Below are 10,009 nucleotides of genomic sequence, written 5' to 3'. Positions count from 1 at the left end.
TACCCCTCTATGATCCAAGGAAAAGTGTAAACATAAGAAAGACATGAGAAAATATAATATAAAATAATATAAAAATGTTCTGGTCTGTTAATCACATGAGAAGGATTAGAAAGGCTACAGACACTTAATAGTCTAACACCCGTTTCTCCTGACCAGTACAGATAATCTGTATTAATGAGACCGACCAAGGAGGTCAAAATGTCTTAGAAAAAACCACTGAAATCGGGTTAATACTAAGCAATTTATTATTCACCTATTATTCGATGTTACGCAGAATTAGAAATATCTGTGTTGACATGACCTGAACGCAGAAAAAAGTAAAGAAAGTTATTGAAAGAACAAGTAGTGGTGATACTGCTGTTGGTGTCCACCCTTCGGAAGAAGGGGAATAGTCCCTACTCTACAACACCAGGTATTTCCAGGGAGTCTCCTCTCAAGGTACTGACCCGGCCCAACGCTGTTTCGCTTCCAAGATCAGACGAGATCGGGCATTAGCAGCGTGGTATGATAGTAGAGAGGCTATCTACCAATGAGAGTGCACCTATATAGAAATGGTAGAGTAAAGATTTAGAAAGATAAAGTCATATAGTGTGTAGATCTACTTTCCACGTTAGGCGGGGTGAAACAATTGTCACTCAGTGGCAAGGTGCACCCTGGATCGTGAATGAGAGTCTACAGAAAATAGTAAGTGGTGAAAGGAAAAAAGATGTTAACACTTTTAGAATTAAACTGGTGGTCGCTAACCTTGACGGGAGACCACGTCACAAAGTATGCAGCGTCAGGTAAATTAGTACATGTAAATATAATTCACATATATATTCCTTATTGTGCAAAGCAAAGCACCATTACTTTGAGAAACAACCTAAAAGGTATAGCACACTGTATAGAAAAGAGAATAAATGATGTGTGAAGAATAGGTATAATCTGCAATTTATGGGGTTATCGGGCTATATTATGCACAGAAAATCCAAATTAATTGGCTTGCAGTGTTAATTGGTGTGCCAAAAGGAAAGGCACCTATTGCAGTGATATTGGTCTGCAATGTATGTGATTATTATTATGCGAGAAAAATCTCAACTATATAACATGCAGTGAAGGCAGGGGAGAAGAACAAGCGCCATATGGTGTAGTATTTTGAATAAAGGGGAGTGATGGATACGTATATAAGATATAAGTACCGGATAGATTCTTGAGATTAGGCCTGTCTGTCTCACTGAATTCCTTGTGGCTGTTCCCCACCTAGGAGACAAAGATCATCGCCATATGGTGTAGTAACCTTAAATATGTCTTGGGGTACCCTCCCCTATATTTCATGCGTACCAAAAGAGAGATTCAATATAGCATGTAGGATATACTTATATCCAGGTAGATAAAGTCGGTCCAATATGGTGTAACGGCTGAATCAATCGACTGCTACTGCCTTATATAATAATATCAATAAAGTATTTAATCCACGAAAAGTAATAATATACAAATTCAGATAAAAATAAAAATAAAACAAATGAAATAATCTTAGCTGATTAGTATAGGCAGTAGTCTGGTCAGTCCCAGATATATAACATGCAGTATTGAATAGTGTGCAAAAAAGTAATAAGCACATATGTTGATAATACTAGCCTGCGATATGTAAAATTATAATACTGAAATGTGCACAGAGAATCACAAGAGTGCGCCCACACAAGAGCTTTCTTTCTCTCCCTTTGTTAGTACTTGTACTTTCTAGCTCTGGGCGCACCACCAATAGGGACTTTAATTAAAAGGTTTAATTTTCCTTTCCAATAACACAATTGTCCAATTTTTGGTTTCTTATAATCTTTGCAATTTATTATATACCAGTGCACGGTCGCTCTCCTTGTTCGATATAAACCCAAGTACCACATAAAAGGGGTTTTATTTTTGGGGAGAAAAAACAGCCACTGTTTTGTTCCCCCATCAGATGAATGAATGAAGTGTGTAAAGAAGCGTGGTTTCCCCCGATAAGAAACTGGTTATTTCTAAAAAGTTACTGATGGCGTACCCTTTCCCGCCAGAGTATAGGTCACGTTGGGAGATATCCCTTAGGGTGGATAAGGCGCTCACACGTTTGTCAAAAGGTGGCACTGCCGTCTTAGGATACGGCCACCTTGAAGGAACCTGCTGATAAAAAGCAGGAGGCGATCCTGAAGTCTGTATTTACACACTCGGGTTACATACTGAAACCTGCAATTGCCTCAGCATAAATAGTGCTGCTGCAGCGTGGTCTGACACCCTGTCAGATAATATTAATACGCTAAGACAGGGATAATAATATTTGCTAGCATTGAGCATATTTAAGACGTTGTCTTATATATAAAGGATGCACAGAGGGATATTTGCTGGCTGGCATCCAGAATTAATGCAATGTCCATTCTGCCAGGAGGGTAGTAGAAACCTGGCAGTGGACAGGTGATGCTGCATTTAAAAGGCACATGGAGATTCTGCCTTATATGGGTGAGGAATTGTTTGGGGATGGTCTCTGGGACCTCGTATCCACAGCAACAGCTGGGAAGAAATTTTTTTACCTCAGGTTTCCTCACAAAAGCCTAAAGAAAAAACCGTATTTTCAGGTACAGTCCTTTCGGCTTCAGAAAAGCAAGCGGGTCAAAGGCGCTTCCTTTCTGCACAGAGACAAGGGAAGAAGGAAAAAGCTGCACCAGTCAGCCAGTTCCAGGATCAAATATCTTCCCTCGCTTCCTCTGAGTCCACCGCATGACGCTGGGGCTCCACAGGTGGAGACAGGTGCGGTGGGGGCGCGTCTCGGGAACTGCAGGGATCAGTGGGCTTGCCCACAGGTGGATCCCTAGGTTCTGCAAGTAGTATCACAGGGATACAGGCTGGAGTTCGAGACGACTCCCCCTCGCCGTTGCCTCACATCAGCCTTGCCTGCTGCCCTCGGAGAAAGGTAGTACTGGCGGCAATTCACAAGCTGTACTTCCAGCAGGTGAAATCAAGGTACCCCTCTTTCAACAAGGCCGGGGTTACTATTCCAAAATGTTGTGGTACCGAAACCAGACGGTTCGGTGAGACCCATTCTAAAATTGAAATCCTTGAACACTTATATACGAAGGTTCAAGTTCAAAATGGAATCGCTCAGGGCGATTATTGCAAGCCTGGAAAATTTCAAGGTATCACTGGACATCAAGGATACTTACCTGCATGTCCCTATTTACCCTCGTCACCAGGTGTACCTCAAAATTGTGGTACAGGATTGTCATTACCAATTCCAGACGTTGCCGTTGGTCTGTCCCCGGCACCGAGGGTATTTACCAAGGTAATGGCCGAAGTACTTATCCCGTACTTGGACGATCTCCTTATAAAGGCGAGGTCCAGAGAGCAGTTGTTCGTCGGAGTAGCACTATCTCGGGAAGTGCTACAACAGCACGGCTGGATTCTGAATATTCCAAAGTCACAGCTGGTTCCTACGACGCGTCTCCTGTTCCTGGGTATGGTTCTGGACACAGAACAGGATAAAAAGGGTTTCTCCCGGAGGAGAAGTCCAAGGAGTTGGCATCTCTAGACGGAGACCTCCTAATACAAATACAGGTATCGGTGCATCTATGCACGCGAACCTTGGGAAAGATGGTAGCTTCTTACGAAGAATTTCCATTCGCCAAGTCCCATGCAAGGATCTTCCAGTGGGATCTGTTGGACAAGTGGTCCGGGTCGCATTCTCAGATGCATCGGCGGATAACCCTGTCTCCAAGGGCCAGGGTGTCGCTGTGGTGGTGACTGCACATCTTCTAGGGGGCCGCAGATTCGGCATACAGGACTGGGTCCTGGTGACCACGGATGCCAGCCTTCAAGGCTGGGGGGCAGTCACACAGGGAAGAAACTTCCAAGGCCTATGGAAAAGTCAGGAGACTTCCCTACACATAAATGTTCTGGAACTTTGGGCCATTTACAATGCCCTAAGTCAGGCTAGACCCCTGCTTCAACACCGGCCGGTGCTGATCCAGTCAGACAACATCACGGCGGTCGCTCATGTAAACCGACAGGGCGGCACAAGAAGCAGGATGGCGATGGCAGAAGCCACAAGGATTCTCCGATGGGCGGAAAATCATGTGTTAGCACTGTCAGCAGTGTTCATTCCCGGAGTGGACAACTGAGAAGCAGACTTTCTCAGCAGACACGACCTCCACCCGAGAGAGTGGGGACTTCATCCAGAAGTCTTCCAAATGATTGTACACCGTGGGGAAAGGCCACAGGTGGACAGGATGGCGTCCCGCCTCAACAAAAAGCTACAAAGATATTGCGCCAGGTCAAGGGACCCTCAGGTGATAGCTGTGGACGCTCTGGTAACACCGTGGGTGTACCAGTCGGTGTATGTGTTCCCTTCTCTGCCTCTCATACCCAGGGTAATGAGAATAATAAGAAGGAGAGGAGTAAGAACTATACTCATTGTTCCGGGTGGCCAAGAAGAGCTTGGTACCCAGAACTCCAAGAAATGATCTCAGAGGACCCATGGCCTCTGCCGCTCAGACAGGACCTGCTGCAGCAGGGGGCCTGTCTGTTCCAAGACGTACCGCGGCTGCGTTTGACGGCATGGCGGTCGAACGCCGGATCCTGAAGGAAAAGGGCATTCCGGAGGAAGTTATCCCTACGCTATTTAAAGCTAGGAAAGAAGTGAACGCAAACCATTATCACCGCATATGGCGGAAATATGTTGCGTGCTGTGAGGCCAGTATGGCCCCAAAGGAGGAATTTCAGCTAGGTCGTTTTCTGCACTTCCTACAAGTCAGAGGTGACTATGGGCCTAAAATTGGGTTCCATTAAGGTCCAGATTTCGGCTCTATCGATTTTCTTCCAAAAATAGAACTGGCTTCACTGCCTGAAGTTCAGACTTTTGTTAAGGGAGTGCTGCATAGTCAACCCCCGTTTGTGCCTCCAGTGGCGCCGTGGGATCTCAACGTAGTACAACAAAAAATGAGAAAGCGCTATTCACTTTGGTATTAAAAATATTTTCTTTACTATTATAAAGATCACAATGTTATAAATACAAACATATACCGGCCGGTAAAACAATTATAAAACAATTAATAACATGATTAATAACATGATATGAGCCACACAAGTATTTGTAGCAGATGATGGAGAATGCTCTCCTGACTCACAACTCCTCTGGTATGCCCACAAACGCGTTTCTCCGCCTCAGGGTCCGTTTCAGCGGCTTCATCAGTGTGTAATCTACTAATTATCCACTGATTAATCCATTGTGAAATCTATCTGGATTTTTCTCATGTTTTTGAATCATTAGATTGGAGGTATAGATCAATGTATGCATATTGAGTTAAAAGGATAATATCAATATATAAGTAAATACACTTAGTGTAAATAGTGATAACTCTGATCAATTAAGGGTGATTAACAGAATTACATTACTGTGTGATGATTGAGGAATCATGTTATTAATTGTTTTATAATTGTTTTACCGGCCGGTATATGTTTGTATTTATAACATTGTGATCTTTATAATAGTAAAGAAAATATTTTTAATACCAAAGTGAATAGCGCTTTCTCATTTTTTGTTGTATTTTGTTGTGGAGGGGTTAGGATCATCCCTCAGAGTATAGCCGCTCTCACTTTGGGTAGTGACAGCGCCAGGTGCAAATTTGTTTTTTAGTGTTCTTATCTCAACGTAGTGTTGGATTTCCTGAAGTTGCATTGAGTTGAGCCACTTAAATCCGTGGAGCTACAATACCTCACGTGGAAAGTGGTCATGCTGTGGGCCGTGGCGTCGGCCAGGCGTGTATCAGAATTGGCGGCTTTGTCATACAAATGCCCTTATCTGTATTCTATATGGATAAGGCGGAATTGAGGACTCGTTCCCAATTCCTTCCTAAGGTGGTATCAGTTTTTCATGTGAACCAACCTATTGTGGTGCCTGCGGCTACTTGGGACTTGGAGGATTCCAAGTTTTCTGGACGTAGTCAGGGCCCTGAAAAGTATATGTTTCCAGGACGGCTGGAGTCAGGAAAACTGACTCGCTATTTATCCTGTATGCACCCAACAAGCTGGGTGCTCCTGGTTCTAAGCAGATTATTGCTCGCTGGATCTGTAGCACGATTCAACTTGCACATTCTGCGGCTGGAATGCTGCACCCTAAATCTGTGAAAGCCCATTCCACGAGGAAAGTGGGCTCTTCTTGGGCGGCTGCCCGAGGGGTCTTGGCTTTACAAATTTGCCGAGCTGTTACTTGGTCGGGTTAAAACACTCTTGCAAGAGTCTACAAGTTTGATACCCTGGCTGAGGAGGACCTAGAGTTTGCTCATTCGGTGCTGCAGAGTCATCCGCACTCTCCCGCCCGTTTGGGAGCTTTGGTATAATCCCCATGGTCCTTACGGAGTCCCAGCATCCACTTAGGACGTTAGAGAAAATAAGATTTTACTCACCGGTAAATCTATTTCTCGTAGTCCGTAGTGGATGCTGGGCGCCCATCCCAAGTGCGGATTGTCTGCAATACTTGTATATAGTTATTGCCTAACTAAAGGGTTATTGTTGAGCCATCTGTTGAGAGGCTCAGTTGTTATCATGCTGTTAACTGGGTATAGTATCACGAGTTATACGGTGTGATTGGTGTGGCTGGTATGAGTCTTACCCGGGATTCAAAATCCTTCCTTATTGTGTCAGCTCTTCCGGGCACAGTATCCTAACTGAGGTCTGGAGGAGGGTCTTAGTGGGAGGAGCCAGTGCACACCAGGTAGTCCTAAAGCTTTCTTTAGTTGTGCCCAGTCTCCTGCGGAGCCGCTAATCCCCATGGTCCTTACGGAGTCCCAGCATCCACTACGGACTACGAGAAATAGATTTACCGGTAAAATCTTATTTTTGCTCATATATCTGAAAATTGCTTAAACCCAGATGGTTATGCCAACTGACCTTCTCTAAAAAGTCCCTCCAGGGCCCAGTTTCGATAAGAAGAGAGGGCGAGGCCAGTAACACAAGCCGGGTTACTTAAAAAAGAGGTGAGAGGGCTGAAATCCGAAGAGACATTCAGTCTCCGCCGCAGCCATTTCCAATAGGAAAGTGTAGGGGAGATAGTCGGATGAGGACTTGGGAGTTTGGGTAAGATCGGGAGCCACGGAAATATTTCAGGGTATTGTTGGACATATAAGCCCTCCAATACCACCCACTGTTTAACTTCCCGGTGTCTGGTTCAGTCTAAGTTCCTGCCCAGCAAAATTGCACGGTAATAGCTTTTCACATCTGGGAGTTGGAATCTGCCCTGTCGAAGGGAGTGCGATAAGACAGAGCTATTAATCCTGGGCTTTTTTCGGAACCATATGAATTGCTGGATCAAGGATCGTATGGAGCGAGACCAAGCATCCAGGTAATGTTTGGAAGAGATAGAGCAGTTTGGGCAAGGTATTCATCTTCAACACATGATTGGATTAAAGGGTAAAAATTCAGGGACAATAAATGCGATAAGTCGCTGGGGAGTTGGACAACTAAATACATTATATGGCAGTCTTTCAACATAAACGGGTAAGTAGTTTTTAGCGTAGCTAATGTTGAGGAAGGAGTAGAGATATTAAGGACGTATGATTTGGATGTAATGCTAGTTGCCAGGGGTGTATAGTAGGGAGGCCAATCCCGGGATCGGGATCGGCGGGATCCCGGGATTTGGGCCCAAAAATGCCGGGATTTGAATCCCAGGATTGGAGCCTCCAATCCCGGGATTCACGGGATTACCTTGTGCATGTGCGGGAGGGTAGGTGTAAGTAATACTACTTACTACTATTAGGCGGGCGGCAGCCATGGACAAGCTGAACACGGCAGCACTTCAAATGTAGCACCGGCCGCCAGCCAATCAGAGCTGGTGGACCAGCAGCCAATCAGGGAAGCTGCCGCAGCAGCGGCAGCAAATCAGGAGCGACTGCTGCGGCCGCTTCCCTGATTGGCTGCCGGTCCGCCAGCTCTGGTTGGCTGGCGGCCGGCGCTTTATTTGAAATGCCGCCGCGTTCAGTGTGTCCATGGTTGCCGCCCGCCTAATAGTAAGTAGTATTACTTACACCCACCCTCCCTCCCTCTGTGCAGTGCTCCCTGCAGCCTTCTTCCCTCCCACACCGCTACCAAACCTCCCTCCCGCGCCGTTACCTACACCCACCCTCCCGAGTCCAGCACCGCTACCTACACCCTCCCTACCTCCCGCACCGCTACCTACACCCTCCCTCCAGCGCTGCTTCCTACAACCTTCACTGACCCCTACTGCAATCCCGGGATCCCGGGATTGAAAAAACGGCCCCGGATTGGCCTCCCTAGTGTATAGTGCTCATTGCCAGGGGTAATGCTCATTGTCAGGGCTCAGGGCTGTGTAATGCTAGTTGCCAGGGGAATGTAATGCCAGCAGTGTGTAATGCTAGTTGCCAGGGGTGTGTAATGCTCGTTGTCAGGGCTCAGGAATTTGTGCAGCCCCCGCCAGCCCGCCATCTGCTCCCCCTCCTCCCATCTGCTCCCCTTCGCTGCTATGCGATCAGATCCGAACTGCGCATGCATCTGAGCCACATTGCACCAGCGCGTCGCATGGCTGCAACGGGCATCGGCAGCCTTCGACGGGATGGTGCAGAAAATCCATTGACACGGGTGATCGCAAGGCATCTTTAGATTAAATCATAAGTCAAATAACTAAAATTGTCACAAGCCCTGTGCTAGATGCAGAGCATCCATCTGAGTATGGCCTACAATATGAGCAATTCAGCATCTCTATAACCCCCTGTAACTGCATAGGAAAGCCCAATACATTTCAATTACACGTCTTGGTGCATATATTTGAATTTGTACTGCAGCTCTCTACAAACTCCATTGGTATGCATGAATTGTGCAACTCAGATGGAAAATATTGCACAAGAAAAAAATAAAACACCCCCCCCCCCCACCTCCTCCCCACCCACAGGAAAGAAGCAAAGTAGTCCCCACAACAACAAAAAAACATTGACGCCTAGAGAAAACAATAAAAAACATTGCCCCCCCCCACCACAAGAAAAAACACATTTAGCCCTTACAAGAAACCGCAGTGGCCCCCACAAGAAATAAATAAAAAATTGGCCCCAGCAGGAAAAAAATAGGGTGAATAGTATATGTACCTGGGTTGGGGAGGTACAGTTTCTCGGGTGCAAGGGGTAGGGTGGGGAGTGTATGTCCCTGGGAAGGAGGTGGGGGGATGGTAGGGTGGATAATGTATTCCATGGGTTGCGGTGACTATATCTAGGAGGCCGGGTGATAGGGTGGGAAGTTTTTGTTCATGGTGTGGTACTGTATGTCTAGGGGGCATGACGGGTAAGGTTACAGGTATGTTCTGGACAGAGCCGGCCCTAATCAATATGATGTCCTAGGCAAGATTTTGGCTGGTGCCCCCTAGCACCAATGCTAGTTTTTGCCTCTGACCCTGCACCCCTTTCCCATCACCATCACCCCTCAGTCATAGCAGTCCTCATTTTGGTGCTTCTACCCCTATATTTTATATAGGAACAGTGCGGACATTCGTCGCACAGCCCAAAAAGGGGTGTGTACTTGCTGGGAAAGGGCATGGCCACATAATAGTACCCCCAATTCAAATTACGCCACACAGTAGTGCAACTCTATTCACATTATATCATGCAATAGTGTCTTTTTCACGTTACATCACACACTAGTACAACTTTAAGTTATATACATTACTAATCAGTGCTCCTTATTCACATTACATCACACTGAATTGATCCTTATTCACATTACACCACACCATATTGCTCTTTATCTATACCTTACGTCACATAGTAGAGCACCTTATACACATAATGCCACACATTAGTAATGCCTTTATACACATAATACCACGCAGTAATGCCCCTTACACATATGACACACATTAATAATGTCCTTTTAAACATAATGCACCTTAAACATTATGCCAACCTTTATTAATGCCCTTATACACGTAATGACACACATAATGCCACTTACACATATGCCGAACACTATTACACAATGGGGGTCATTCCGAGTTGATCGCTAGCTG

The 10,009-nt window shown here is 45.8% G+C and overlaps 1 pseudogene; it reads right to left on the bottom strand.

Moving 5' to 3' along the window:
* Positions 1–397: 397 nt before the first annotated feature.
* On the bottom strand, positions 398–516 carry LOC134938970 (5S ribosomal RNA; annotated as a pseudogene).
* Positions 517–10,009: the final 9,493 nt, after the last annotated feature.

Source organism: Pseudophryne corroboree, chromosome 6 (assembly GCF_028390025.1).
Source record: "Pseudophryne corroboree isolate aPseCor3 chromosome 6, aPseCor3.hap2, whole genome shotgun sequence".
Lineage (NCBI taxonomy): Eukaryota > Metazoa > Chordata > Amphibia > Anura > Myobatrachidae > Pseudophryne > Pseudophryne corroboree.
The sequence above is the reverse complement of the archived record's forward strand: the minus strand, read 5'-3'. Positions and strand labels throughout refer to the sequence as shown.